At 38.2% G+C, this 13,699-nt stretch overlaps 1 protein-coding gene across 20 annotated transcripts in view; it reads right to left on the reverse strand.

The window, feature by feature from the left end:
- LOC147343605 (uncharacterized) overlaps positions 1 to 13,699 on the reverse strand; it is a 352,125-nt gene that overhangs the window by 39,885 nt on the left and 298,541 nt on the right. The gene's annotated exons all lie outside the window — the stretch shown is intronic.

A 13,699-nucleotide genomic window follows, 5' to 3' on the forward strand; every position in this document is an offset into this window, starting at 1 on the left:
GGTACTGTTCTAACACTGATAAGGCTCTGGCACATCAACTAGATGAGAACAGAATCCAGGTAGAAACCCACATGTTGGGACATGCTTGGATGCAAGTACATCAATGGTAAAGGAAAGAAAGGTTAATCAGAAAAACACACAAAGAAGAAAAGTAAAAATTGTCCATACATCGAATTTAGAATAAAAGAAAGGATAAAACCTAAAATTAAGTGCTATTATTAAGAGATGTGAACATCAGTAAGAAAATGTGGAAAGAGAAGTGGGAAGGGAGTGGGGGTGGAGATAAAGATTTTTAGCTTTACGTAAATTGAGTTTAAGATGTTGGAAATAAATCAAATGGAAATCTCCCCAAGGCCATTGAAAATATGGGATGGGGACTTATTAGAGAGGCAACAGTTCAGTTCAGTTCCATCACTCGGTCGTGTCCTACTCTTCGCAACCCCATGGACTGCAGCACGCCAGGCTTCCCTGTCCATCACCAGCTCCTGGAGATTCATGTCCATCAAGTTGATGATGCCATCCAACCATCTCATCCTCTGAGAGATGACAGTTGGGAATAATAATCATGGGTGATATTCAAAACATATAACCACCAGTGGAGCAGCACACTAACAAGCCTGAGTGCACCGTGGCCATGAGCACACAGCACGGCCTGCCCAGCGCCCACAGTGCACTGCGGGCTCTAGATGCAGGCGAGAAGCTGTGGGTAGGGGGCGACAGGCAATAGGATCTCTGAGTGAGAAATGACTAAAAGAAAAAAAAAGAATTTGATGAAAAACTCTTCCAGATCAACCATACTTTGTAGGTTTAACGTGAAAGAGAGACAGAGGGTATTAAAAAGACAGGACTGTGTTATGAAATTAATTTTCTCCTTAAGTTGCCAAGAGGAGAAATTTTAAGAGGAAAGAAAAAGACTGTAAATAGTGATGAATTCCATAGAGAAACTGAGGAGAATGAGAAGCAAGGTAAAGCATATGGATTTAGTGAACAGGAATAAATAGGAAAACTTGAAGAAATCAGGTTTGATAGTATAGGGAAAATTTAAGATACACAGCAATAAATAATGATATTTGGTAATAATGATGCAGAGCCAGAAAATATAAATTCTTCTTTAATAAATGGTACCAGAAGACTCAAGGCAAATGACAAGGTTATAGTTTAAGAAGGTGAGAAGAAACAAAGGCCATCAATATTTGAAGAGTGAATGGATGAGAATTTTCCAGATTTGATGAAATACCTCAATTCATAGATACTAAATCCCAAGGAATCTTAAACAAGTAATCTCAATATATTTTAACAAAATTTTCCCACATCAAATACATGGAAATCTTAAAACTGTTGGACCTCAAATACGTGGAAATCTTAAAACTGCTGGACCTCAAATACGTGGAAATCTTAAAAGCTGGCCAAGATAAAAGACCACAAGAAGAAGTGCTGCATAAACCAAAAACATTTCCTGGTAGAAACAAGGGAAGCTGGAAAATAGTGGAATCATAATTTCAAAGTGCTAAAAGAAGACTCAGAAATCCATATCCAGCAAAAACCCTTCAACAGAAATGGAGGCAAGCTAAAGACATTTTCAGATAAACAAATGAAACAGCATGCCTCTGAAGAAAATTTTCCTGACTGAAGGAAAATGATTTGAGCTGGAAAGCTACAGATACAGAAAGGAACCCAAAACAGCAAGACTAGTAAATACACAGAAATTTTAAGTAAACATCAACTATACAAAATTTTAATTATGCTTTGTGAAGTTTAAAATATAAAGAGACAAATTCAAGTAAATGATAGCAGCATGCAAATCATGAAGGGGAAATGGTGTATTTTACAGAACTTGAAAAAGGGAGAATGTGGAAGAGGCTAGGCCCTCTTGATGTTCTAGAAAGACCATTATTACCATAGGATGAGGGGCAGCTAAAGCTGTTAGGAAACCAATGCCTCAAAGAAGAAAGAAGTATAAGTGTCATTTTGAAACTGAAGAGATGAGCTGTAACTGTTACTGAAAGAAGTGTTATGAAGAAGATAAATATACTGACACTCTAGAATGGTCAAGGGGGATGGGTTTACATATATTATCTATGTGATTTAATTCTGGCTCCTGTTAAGCCTTTATTATTAGCTCTACTTTACCAGCGAGGAAACTGTCTAGGCGGAGCCACCCTGAATCAGAGTTAGTGGCAAAGTAGGAATTGGTGAGTCCAGGCATCATCACCTCCCCTAAAAGAAAGGTTACTGGGGCCGGGGAGTATCTGTGTTTGCCATTCTATGGGTGTCAGGAGGCTCGGAGTTCCAGGTGTGGCTGCCCCTGTTTCTGCCAGGGTGCAGGGAAAGTAATGCCACATGTATGAGGACAGGACTCTTTCAAGGTTTCAGTAAGTTATGAGAAAGTCTCATTTTCTGTAATCCATTAATCGTCTGGATGAATCATTTTCCTCCAGGATGAAACTCACTTCTGTCAACTGCTCTTCTATAGACTGTATTGTTAGGTTTTCCCCCTCAATCTGATTTCACAAGTGTCCATAATCTTACTCGCTCCCCTCCACTGTCATTTTCTCCTACAATGTTAAAATGGTTTGGTTTTTTAATGTCATAGTCACTTGCTTCATGTTCATCCCCTTTTTGCCCCTCTTCTCTTTTTTTCCTTTTCCCAAGCAGATAAACCTTTGCTGCTTTTTGTAAGAACTGATAACTAACAATAAGTCTAGGGTGCCACTTTACAACATCTACAAGTTTCTAGAAATTTACTCGAAATTCTGTTTCTTGCTGTTCAGCTGCTAAGTCATGTCCAACTCCTAGTGACCCCATGGACTGCAGCACGCCAGGCTCCTCTGGCCTCCACCGCCTCCAGGAGTTTGCTCAAATTCATGTCCACTGAATCGGTGATGCTATTTAACTATCTCATCCTCTGCCAACAGTTAAATGACACTTCACTGCCTGGCACAAGTAGGGGCTCCTGGTGGCCGAGCTCAGCCTGGCAGACGGAAGCAGGATTTTAAACGACCACTACCAGCCTCTCTCTCTGATGGACACATCTCCCTCAATATACCAAAAACACCACCACATCATCATCCAAATTATAAACCATTTCTTATAACAGCAGACCATCAACCATTTTTTCCACACTTTTTTCATAAGAAAGGGAAAAAAATCATATATTCATACAGAAGGTGAGACATGGAAATATAGCCATAAAAATATTTCCCAAGTGTAAGGTTCAAAAAATATGGTTAATCAGCCAGTGTTTTAATTACCCTGAGGTTGGACCTTCAAACCAAAAACTCATAATCTAATTAAAGAAGTCCATCATATAGACAGAACATAAAGCAACATGCAATTAACATTTCCTAAAAATAAAACCAATCCAAGAACATTTTGATTTATTCTAATTATAGTGTTAATTCTGTACCTAATGCAGCAATGGTTTTGCATTAAGCAAAAAGTCCTTGAAAGGTCTTTCTTCAAACTGTAATAAGCTTATATTTCTCCCACTGTAGCTGCTTGTAACGTACATAAAAGAATCACAAAGAATTCTCAGTCTGTGGATATTATAAAATATAGATGACAGAAACCTGGCCCTGAATGCTCCCATAAGAACAGTTTGCTACAATCATACTACAAAGAGTCTTAAGGATAGCACTTTGATCAATCTGCTTCATTCATCTCCATTTACTTGAAAGAATGTCTCAGAAAGGGCTAAGAGCCAATATAACTGAATTCTTAAATACAGACTTGCACTTGGTACTCTGTATCGCTCCCACTACAGTGCTATGAACCCACTAAACCTTCAGAAAGCACTGCTTCCAGCATGGTGGTGGGTACTTTCTCTAATGGAACATGCTATGGTATACAACTGATCATTGGGAAAGCTGATGAATTGCACGTGACTCCTGGTATTTAAAGGTTTCAAAAGTGAAGATACTATATTCCAAAGTGTGATATTGAACATAAAGTAGAAGGGAACTTGAGGAAATCTCCTAGTCCCATTATTTTACAGATCAGGAATCTAATACACAGAGAGGTAAATAGTTCTGCCTATTTGTATACCAAGTCCTGTGAAAGTTCAGTTCAGTTCAGTCACTCAGTCATCTCCGACTCTTTGCGACCCTATGGTGTGACCCTGTGGACTGCAGCACAGCAGACCTCCCTGTCCATCACCAACTCCCGGAGTTTACTCAAACTCATGTCCATTGAGTCAGTGATGCCATCCAACCATCTCATCCTCTGCTGTCCCCTTCCCTTGCCTTCAATGTTTGCCAGCATCAGAGTCTTTTCAAATGAGTCATCAGGTGGCCAAAGTACTGGAGTTTCAGCATCAACATCAGTCCTTCCAATGAATATTCAGGACTGATTTCCTTTAGGATGTACTGGTTGGATCTCCTTGCTGTCCAAAGGACTCTCAGGAGTCTTCTCCAATAGCACAGTTCAAAAGCATCAAATCTCTGGCACTCAGCTTTCTTTATAGTCCAACTCTCACATCCATACATGGCCACAGGAAAAACCATAGCCTTGACTAGCCGGACCTTTGTTGGCAAAGTAATGCCTCTGCTTTTTAACATGCTGTCTAGGTTGGTCATAACTTTTCTTTAAAGGAGTAGGCGTCTTTTGATTTCATGGATGCAGTCACCATCTGCAGTGATTTTGGAGCCCCCAAAAATAAAGTCTGACACTGTTTCCATTGTTTCCCCATCTATTTGCCATAAAATGATGGGACCAGATGCCTGATCTCAGTTTTCTGACTGCTGAGCTTTAAGCCAACTTTTTCACTCTCCTCTTTCACTTTCATCAAGAGGCTCTTTAGTTCCTCACTTTCTGCCATAAGAATGGTGTCATCTGCATATCCGAGGTTATTGATATTTCTCCCAGCAATCTTGATTCCAGCTTGTGCTTCATCCACTCCAGGATTTCTCATGATGTATTCTGCATATAAGTTAAATAAGCAGGGTGACAATATACAGCCTTGACATACTCCTTTCCCAATTTGGAACCAGTCTGTTATTCCATGTCCAGTTCCAACTGTTGTTTCTTGACCTGCATACAGGATTCTCAGGAGTCCTATGCAAAGTGCGAGCCAAATCAGCTCTACTGACTCCTAGATCTTTGGAGTCAGAAAGATCTGGTTTTAGATCCAACTTTTTTCACATAAACATATGAAAATGCAAGTTACTTCCCTAACTCTTCTTTCCTCGTCTTTAGAACAGAAACAGTAATGCAGACCCAGCAGGATGTGAAGATTAAATGAAACAATGATAAGATACCTTTGATGTGGCTGCTCCTTTAAGCGGCAGAACCCAAGGTGATGGTTTTCCTTCTAAAGATATGTGAGGATGATCTTAAATACCCTCTAGACAATGTCAGAAAATAGAAAGACTTCCATATGCATCAGAGGTTAGCAAAATTATCAGCACCAATTATTAAAGATTCTTCACCAATATCAAGAGAATTATAAATGAGATCTTTGGAAGTAAGAGGATAAAAGGTTCTTCAAAGAAGCCATGTAAGCCTTCTATGATGGATGAGCCCAAGGAGTATCTATGCCTTCAAATCAGTCCAGTGAGACATTTTGTATTCTGTTTTTTTCAATCACTCCTAATATTTATTGTGCTAAATCTATCTTGCTATAGCCACACAAGCCATATTTTCTGTCCTTTATTAATTAAAAGGTGGTGTGTGAAGGATTGGGAGGAAAGCTAGATGTGTAAAGGAGGAAAAGAGAAGAAATCTTTTTTTTAATTTTTTTTTTTTACTGGAGTATAATTGCTTTACAAAGACAAGGGGGCACAGTGGTAACACATCTGCAGGTTTGACCCCTGGGTTGGGAAGATCCCTTGGAGTAGGAAATGGCAACCCACTTCAGTATTCTAGCCGGGAAATTCCATGGACAGCACAGCTTGGTGGGTCCACGGGGTCGCAAAAAGTTGGACACAGCTGAACACTATGCGTACAACTGCTTTACAATCTTGTGTTAGTTATATATCACTATACAACATAAACTATGGTTTTGCATGCTGTTAAAATTCTGTAAGTACTATAATTTTGAATTAAAAAAAAGAGAGGAGTCTAACAGGGCTCTTTTTTCGCATTTCAGAATGGAAATTAGGGGAAAAAGAAAATAATAACTTTGAATAAGTATAAAGCTGTAATTACTCTAATAAAATAAACCATTTCTAAACTGAAAGTTACAGACTATTTTAATGTTTTTTAAAGTACTGGTGCAGCCATGAAATTAAAAGACGTTTACTTCTTGGAAGGAAAGTTATGACCACACTAGATACAGTATTGAAAAGCAGAGATATTACTTTGCCAACAAAGGTCCGTCTAGTCAAGGCTATGGTTTTTCTTGTGGTCATGTATGGATGTAAGAGTTGGACTGTGAAGAAGGCTGAGTGCCGAAGAATTGATGCTTTTGAACTGTGGTGTTGGAGAAGACTCTTGAGAGTCCCTTGGACTGCAAGGAGATCCAACCAGTCCATTCTGAAGGAGATCAGCCCTGCGATTTCTTTGGAAGGAATGATGCTAAAGCTGAAATTCCAGTACTTTGGCCACCTCATGCGAAGAGTTGACTTATTGGAAAAGACTCTGATGCTGGGAGGGATTGGGGTCAGGAGGAGAAGTGGACAACAGAGGATGAGATGGCTGGATGGCATCACTGACTCGATGGACGTGAGTCTGAGTGAACTCTGGGAGATGGTGATGGACGGGGTGATTCACGGGGTTGCAAAGAGTCGGACACGACTGAGCGACTGAACTGAACTGAACTGAAAGTACTGGTAGCACTTTTTATTTATCTAAGAATGACTAGAGAATCACAGAATTTGAGCTAACTGCCATCCAAGAAGATAGGAAAAATTAGTCCCACAGAACTGCTTTAACAAGAAGTGAACAGACCATTGACAGATGAATAGATAAAGAAGATGTGGTACATATATACAATAGAATACTACTCAGCCATAAAAAGAATAAAATAATGTCAGCTGCAGCCATGTGGACGGACCTAGAGATTATTCACACTAAGTGAAGTAAGCAAGATAAAGACAGACATATATGATATCACTTACATGTGGAATCTTAAAAAAATGACAGAAATAAACTGATTTACAAAACAGAAATAGACTCACAGACTTAGAAAACAAATGTATGGTTACTGAAGATAAAAGGTTGGGGGAGGCATATTAGGAGCTTGGGGCTAACATATACACACCACTATACATAAAATAATCAAAAGGACCAAATGTATAGCACAGAGAACTCCACTCAACACTCTGCAATAACCTAAAGAGTAAAGGAATCTGAAAAATAACAGACATCTGTAAAAAAAAATCTTAAGAGAATATTGAATTAAATTGGAAACATAAATTTAAAAAAAGACGTGACCAGACGTTAAGTTGATATCTGACTATATCCCATGAATCTTGCCTCTCCAATATAGCAGTTAGACCCAATAAAGATTATTTTACAATTAGATATTTTTAGTATATTTCCTGTGAGTAAATTCTCACAAATAAGATTGTGGAGGATTTCATGTAGGTGCTATAATTTACTTAACCAAATCTCATTTGTTAAATCATTTTTTAAATCATGATTGATAGTATTTAAATGAATGTAACTTTATATAATAAGTTTTTCATACTTTTGAATTATATACTTAAAATAAATACCCATAAATGAGGCTTATGAACTTGTGGGTATGCATTATTTTTGCTCTTCACATGTGTTAACAAATTGCTCTCTAAAGAGACTTCACCACCTTTATTGCTACCAGCAGTATATGAACATTTCTGCTTTACTAGAATTAGATATTATTAGTTTAAATGCAAAATTAATACCTATAAAATAATACCTAGCTTTTAAACCTGAATCTCTTTACTACAAAACATTCTCCCATACATTTATCATCTATATTTTTATCTCTGAGAAATGGTTTACATTTATGCAAATTCATCACAATGGTATGTTCTGATTAAGGATACGTGGTATCCTTTAAAGGATACTTGGTATCACATCAGGCTCTCTGCTTGAATTTATAGCAGCAGGAAGGAAAGGAACAACATAGAGGATAAAACAGTCATAAATATTTGTAGAAATGCCACTCTCCAGGTTCCCTATTCCCCAGGCATTAGAACTTAGTGATGAGTCAAAAGACAATGGAATTCTTAGAGAGATCATCTTCTTGGGAAAGGAACTAATTTCCTTGTTTCGTAAAATATGTACTATTAAGGATTTAATTGAGATCAAAGATGGAAAAAAATCAAGGGAATTTTATTTCTTGTATAGTGCTTCTAATAAATTTTAGCAATGTGGGGATAATCAGCTTCTTTTCACATTAAAATAGGACACTGAATATCTTCTTACCCAAAGTAAAGTAAAATTTTACTGTTAAGCAACACTAAAACACAATAAGAAAATTCTTCTGTAGTAATTAGAAATTCTAGTTTCTTGCAGGAATCCCTCAGAAGAAATGGAGTAGCCATCATGGACAACAAGAGAGTCCAAAATGCAGTACTTGGATGCAATCTCAAAAACGACAGAATGATCTCTGTTTGTTTCCAAGGCAAATCATTCAATATTACGGTAATCCAAGTCTACGCCCCAACCAGTAACGCTGAAGAAGCTGAAGTTGAACGGTTCTACGAAGACCTACAAGATCTTTTAGAACTAACACCAAAAAAAGATGCCCTTTTCATTATAGGGGACTGGAATGAAAAGTAGGAAGTCAAGAAACACCTGGAGGAACAGGCAAATGTGGCCTTGGAATACGGAATGAAGCAGGGCAAAGACTAACAGAGTTTTGCCAAGAAAATGCACTGGTCATAGCAAACACCCTCTTCCAACAACACAAGAGAAGACTCTACAAATGGACATCACCAGATGGTCAACACCAAAATCAGATTGATTATGTTCTTTGCAGCCAAAGATGGAGAAGCTCTATGCAGTCAACAAAAAGAAGACTGGGAGCTGACTGTGGCTCAGATCATGAACTCCTTATTGCCAAATTCAGACTTAAATTGAAGAAAGTAGGGAAAATCACTAGACCATTCAGGTATGACCTAAATCAAATCCCTTATGATTATACAGTGGAAGTGAGAAATAGATTTAAGGGCCTAGATCTGATAGATAGAGTTCCTGATGAACTATGGACTGAGGTTCGTGACATTGTACAGGAGACAGGGATCAAGACCATCCCCTGGAAAAGAAATGCAGAAAAGCAGAATGGCTATCTGGGGAGGCCCTACAAATATCTGTGAAAAGAAGAGACGTGAAAAGCAAAGGAGAAAAGGAAAGATATAAGCATCTGAATGCAGAGTTCCAAAGAATAGCAAGAAGAGATAAGAAAGCCTTCCTCAGCCATCAGTGCAAAGAAACAGAGGAAAACAACAGAATGGGAAAGACTAGAGATCTCTTCAAGAAAATTAGAGATACCCAGGGAACATTTCATGCAAAGATGGGCTCGATAAAGGACAGAAATGGTATGGACCTAGCAGAAGCACAAGATATTAAGAAGAGGTGGCAAGAATACACAGAAGAACTGTACAAAAAAGATCTTCACGACCCAGATAATCATGATGGTGTGATCACTGACCTAGAGCCAGACATCCTGGAATGTGAAGTGGGCCTTAGAAAGCATCACTATGAACAAAGCTAGTGGAGGTGATGGAATTCCAGTTGAGCTATTCCAAATACTGAAAGATGATGCCGTGAAAGTGCTGCACTCAATATGCCAGCACATTTGGAAAACTCAGCAGTGGCCACAGGACTGGAAAAGGTCAGTTTTCATTCCATCCCAAAGAAAGGCAATGCCAAAGAATGCTCAAACTACCGCACAATTGCACTCATCTCACATGCTAGTAAAGTAATACTCAAAATTCTCCAAGCCAGGCTTCAGCAATACGTGAACCGTGAACTTCCTGATGTTCAAGCTGGTATTAGAAAAGGCAGAGGAACCAGAGATCAAATTGCCAACATCCGCTGGATCATGGAAAAAGCAAGAGAGTTCCAGAAAAACAACTATTTCTACTTTATTGACTATGCCAAAGCCTTTGACTGTGTGGATCACAATAAACTGTGGAGAATTCTGAAAGAGATGGGAATACCAGACCACCTGACCGGCCTCTTGAGAAATCTGTATGCAGGTCAGGAAGCAACGGTTAGAACGGGACATAGAACAACAGACTGGTTCCAAATAGGAAAAGGAGTACGTCAAGGCTGTATATTGTCACCCTGCTTATTTAATTTATATGCAGAGTACATCATGAGAAACGCTGAACTGGAAGAAGCACAAGCTGGAATCAAGGTTGCCGGGAGAAATATCAATAACTTCAGATATGCAGATGACACCACCCTTATGGCAGAAAGTGAAGAGGAACTCAAAAGCCTCTTGATGAAGGTGAAAGAGGAGAGTGAAAAAGTTGGCTTAAAGCTCAACATTCAGAAAATGAAGATCATAGTATCCAGTCCCATCACTTCATGGAAATAGATGGGGAAACAGTGGAAACAGTGTCAGACTTTATTTTTCTGGGCTCCAAAATCACTGCAGATGGTGACTGCAGCCATGAAATTAAAAGACGCTTACTCCTTGGAAGGAAAGTTATGATCAACCTAGATAGCATATTCAAAAGCAGAGACATTACTTTGCCAACAAAGGTTCGTCTAGTCAAGGCTATGGTTTTTCCTGTGGTCATGTATGGATGTGAGAGTTGGACTGTGAAGAAGGCTGAGCGCCGAAGAACTGATGCTTTTGAACTGTGGTGTTGGAGAAGACTCGAGAGTCCCTTGGACTGCAAGGAGATCCAACCAGTCCATTCTGAAGGAGATCATCCCTGGGATTTCTTTGGAAGAAATGATGCTAAAGCTGAAACTCCGGTACTTTGGCCACCTCATGCGAAGTGTTGACTCATTGGAAAAGACTCTGATGCTGGGAGGGATTGGGGGCAGGAGGAGAAGGGGACGCCAGAGGATGAGATGGCTGGATGGCATCACTGACTCGATGGACGTGAGTCTCCGTGAACTCCAAGAATTGGTGATGGACAGGGAGGCCTGGCGTGCTGCGATTCATGGGGTCGCAAAGAGTCGGACACGACTGAGCGACTGAACTGAAATGAACTGAAAGATTATTTTGGTTTTGATTAAAACATAACTTTACATTTTTTTTTAAAGTAAAGATACATATTACTTTTAAATCAGAGGAATTTAGGGAAACATTCGTGTATTGAGACACTGCAAATAGCAAAAAACATGAGTTTCACAGAAAAATGCAAAAGTGGTAGAGAGGAGGGATAATGATGGTCACAAAGAAATGGTTAGAAAGATATTTTACAACATCCAAACAGCAAAGGTATTTAGTTGTAGAAATCATAAAGCAGAAAATATATTTTCAAAATCAGTGATATTTACCAAACATTTGAATTTTGGATAATAATATATTTCTACCCAAATGAACCCTGCTATTATATCTATAAGAAGGCTGCCAAATTGTTCCAGAAGGAAATTTGGATCATGCGCTTTACAGCAGTTCATCCATTTAGTTTAAACAGCTGGCAAGGTTCAGAAATACCAGAATTAGGACATATTAATATGCAAAGAGCAGTTCAGAGTGATGGATATTTTCTTCTGCTCAGACTTGCTCACAGTTCTGTAACTTTATCAAAGACACAATCATAAGCTTTGACTTTAACTGGCATGAAGTTTGGGTTGTAAGATGACAGTTCCTTTAAGGATAGTTTCCATCATTTTTCTCAGGAACATGAGAGAAAGGACAGAAAGCAGAGAAAACACAATTTCCTCTCCTTGGTTTCCTTTGGATCCTAAGAACTTTCCCTTTTTCTCCAGTATTCCTGAGGCTGGTTCTACATTTCTACCTCATCTCTTCAAATCTCACTTCATACTCTGACCTGCCATAGTGATTATGAGTTTTAGAGATGAGTGATTCTACAGAATTATTTGATAAAATCCACCCTCTTGAACACTTGTGCATTGTTGGTGGGGATAAACTGGTCCAGCCGCTACAGTAAACAATATAGAGCTTCCTTCAAAAATTAAAAACTGAACTACCACATGACCCAGAAATTCCACTTCTGGGTATACATCCAAAGCAAATAAAAGCGCTACCTTGAAGAGATACCTGACTCTCATGTTCACTGCAGCATTACTCACAATAGTGAAGACCTGGAAACAAACTTAGTGTTCAGCAATAGAAGAGTAGGTAAAGAAAATGGAATGTTATTCAACTGTAAGAAAGAACTCCTGCCACTGCAGCAACATGGATAAAACTGGAAGGCACTGTGCTAAGTGAAATGAGTCAGACACAGAAAGGTAAGTAGTTGATGATGTCACTTACATGAGAAATTAAACAACACAAGAAATTACAGGTATTGAAAACAAATCGGTGGTTACCACAGGTAGGGGGTGCTGGGTGGGAACACTGGGTGAAGGTGGTCAAAAGGTGCAAACTTCCAGCTGTAAGATGAATAAGCTTTGAGGATATAATGTACATCATGGGGACTAGAGTTAGCAAAACCGCATTGCTTATTTGAAAGCTGCTGAAGGAGACCAGTCCTTTCTGATTCATGGGGTCAGAAAGAGTCGGACACGACTGAACGACTGAACTGAACTGAACTAAAGAGACTAAATCTTAAAAGTTCTAATTACAAGAAAAAAATTGTAACTGTGTGGTGATGGATGTTAACTAGCCTTATTGCAACAATCATTTTGCAATATATACATGTACTAAATCACTATTTCTGTACATCTAAAACAGATACAATGTTATGTCAATTATACTGAAGTAAAACTGGGGGTAGGGGAGAATTCACCCTCTTTCCTAAATAAAACAAACAAACAAACCAACAAACAAATAAAACAATTATTTAGCAAACAAAAAGAAGAGGAAACTTGTTGACAGAGGTAGGTACCAGTAATATTCAGTCTGTATAATATTTGTCAGGAAACATTAGAAACATTCATTAAACATTCCAGCAATAAGACATAAATACTCTGTAGTACTGTTCAACCCACTATATTGGAAGTTCTGCCAGGTAAAATACAAGATAAATATGTAAGTGATAGAATAATTAGGAACAAAGAAAAATATTCTACTTGGAAAAGCCAAGAAAATCAATCGACAAACTGCTAAGTGATTTTAGCCAACCCATGATAAAAAATAAAAGTAGATCAAAATCAACAGCATCAGCAATAGCCGATTTGAAAGCATAAGTAAAAATGCCCAATTGCACTGGCAACACACATATTAAAATAGTTAGGAATAAACCTAATGAGAAAAATGTGAGTTCTATATAAAGAAAACCATACAATTATATTTAAGAACATAAAGGAAGATATAAAGAAATGAACCCACACCTCATGCCAGGTTAAGAGAGTTCAATGTAATGGAGATGTCTATTATCCATATTTTAATCAATTCAGTTACAATTTAGCATGTTTTCCAAGAAACTCATCAAACAGATTAAGCTTCATTTGGAATAATGAGTTTAGAAGACACAGATGAAGGAATAAACATATCTATACACTGTATGGTAGGCAAGTTTAAAATTTTTTAAAGAAAGGACTGGAAGGTAAAGGTAAAAAACTAGCCATTAAACACATTAAAAAAAAAAACAAATTATAAGCTTGTGGTGGTGATTAACATTTACTTACTGTTCTAAGCAAAGATTTGTTACAAGAAAAGGAAAAACAATCAGTGCCATGG

This window comes from Bos grunniens, chromosome 27 (genome assembly GCF_055505025.1).
Source record: "Bos grunniens cultivar Pamir isolate PY7600 chromosome 27, Bosgru_T2T1.0, whole genome shotgun sequence".
Lineage (NCBI taxonomy): Eukaryota > Metazoa > Chordata > Mammalia > Artiodactyla > Bovidae > Bos > Bos grunniens.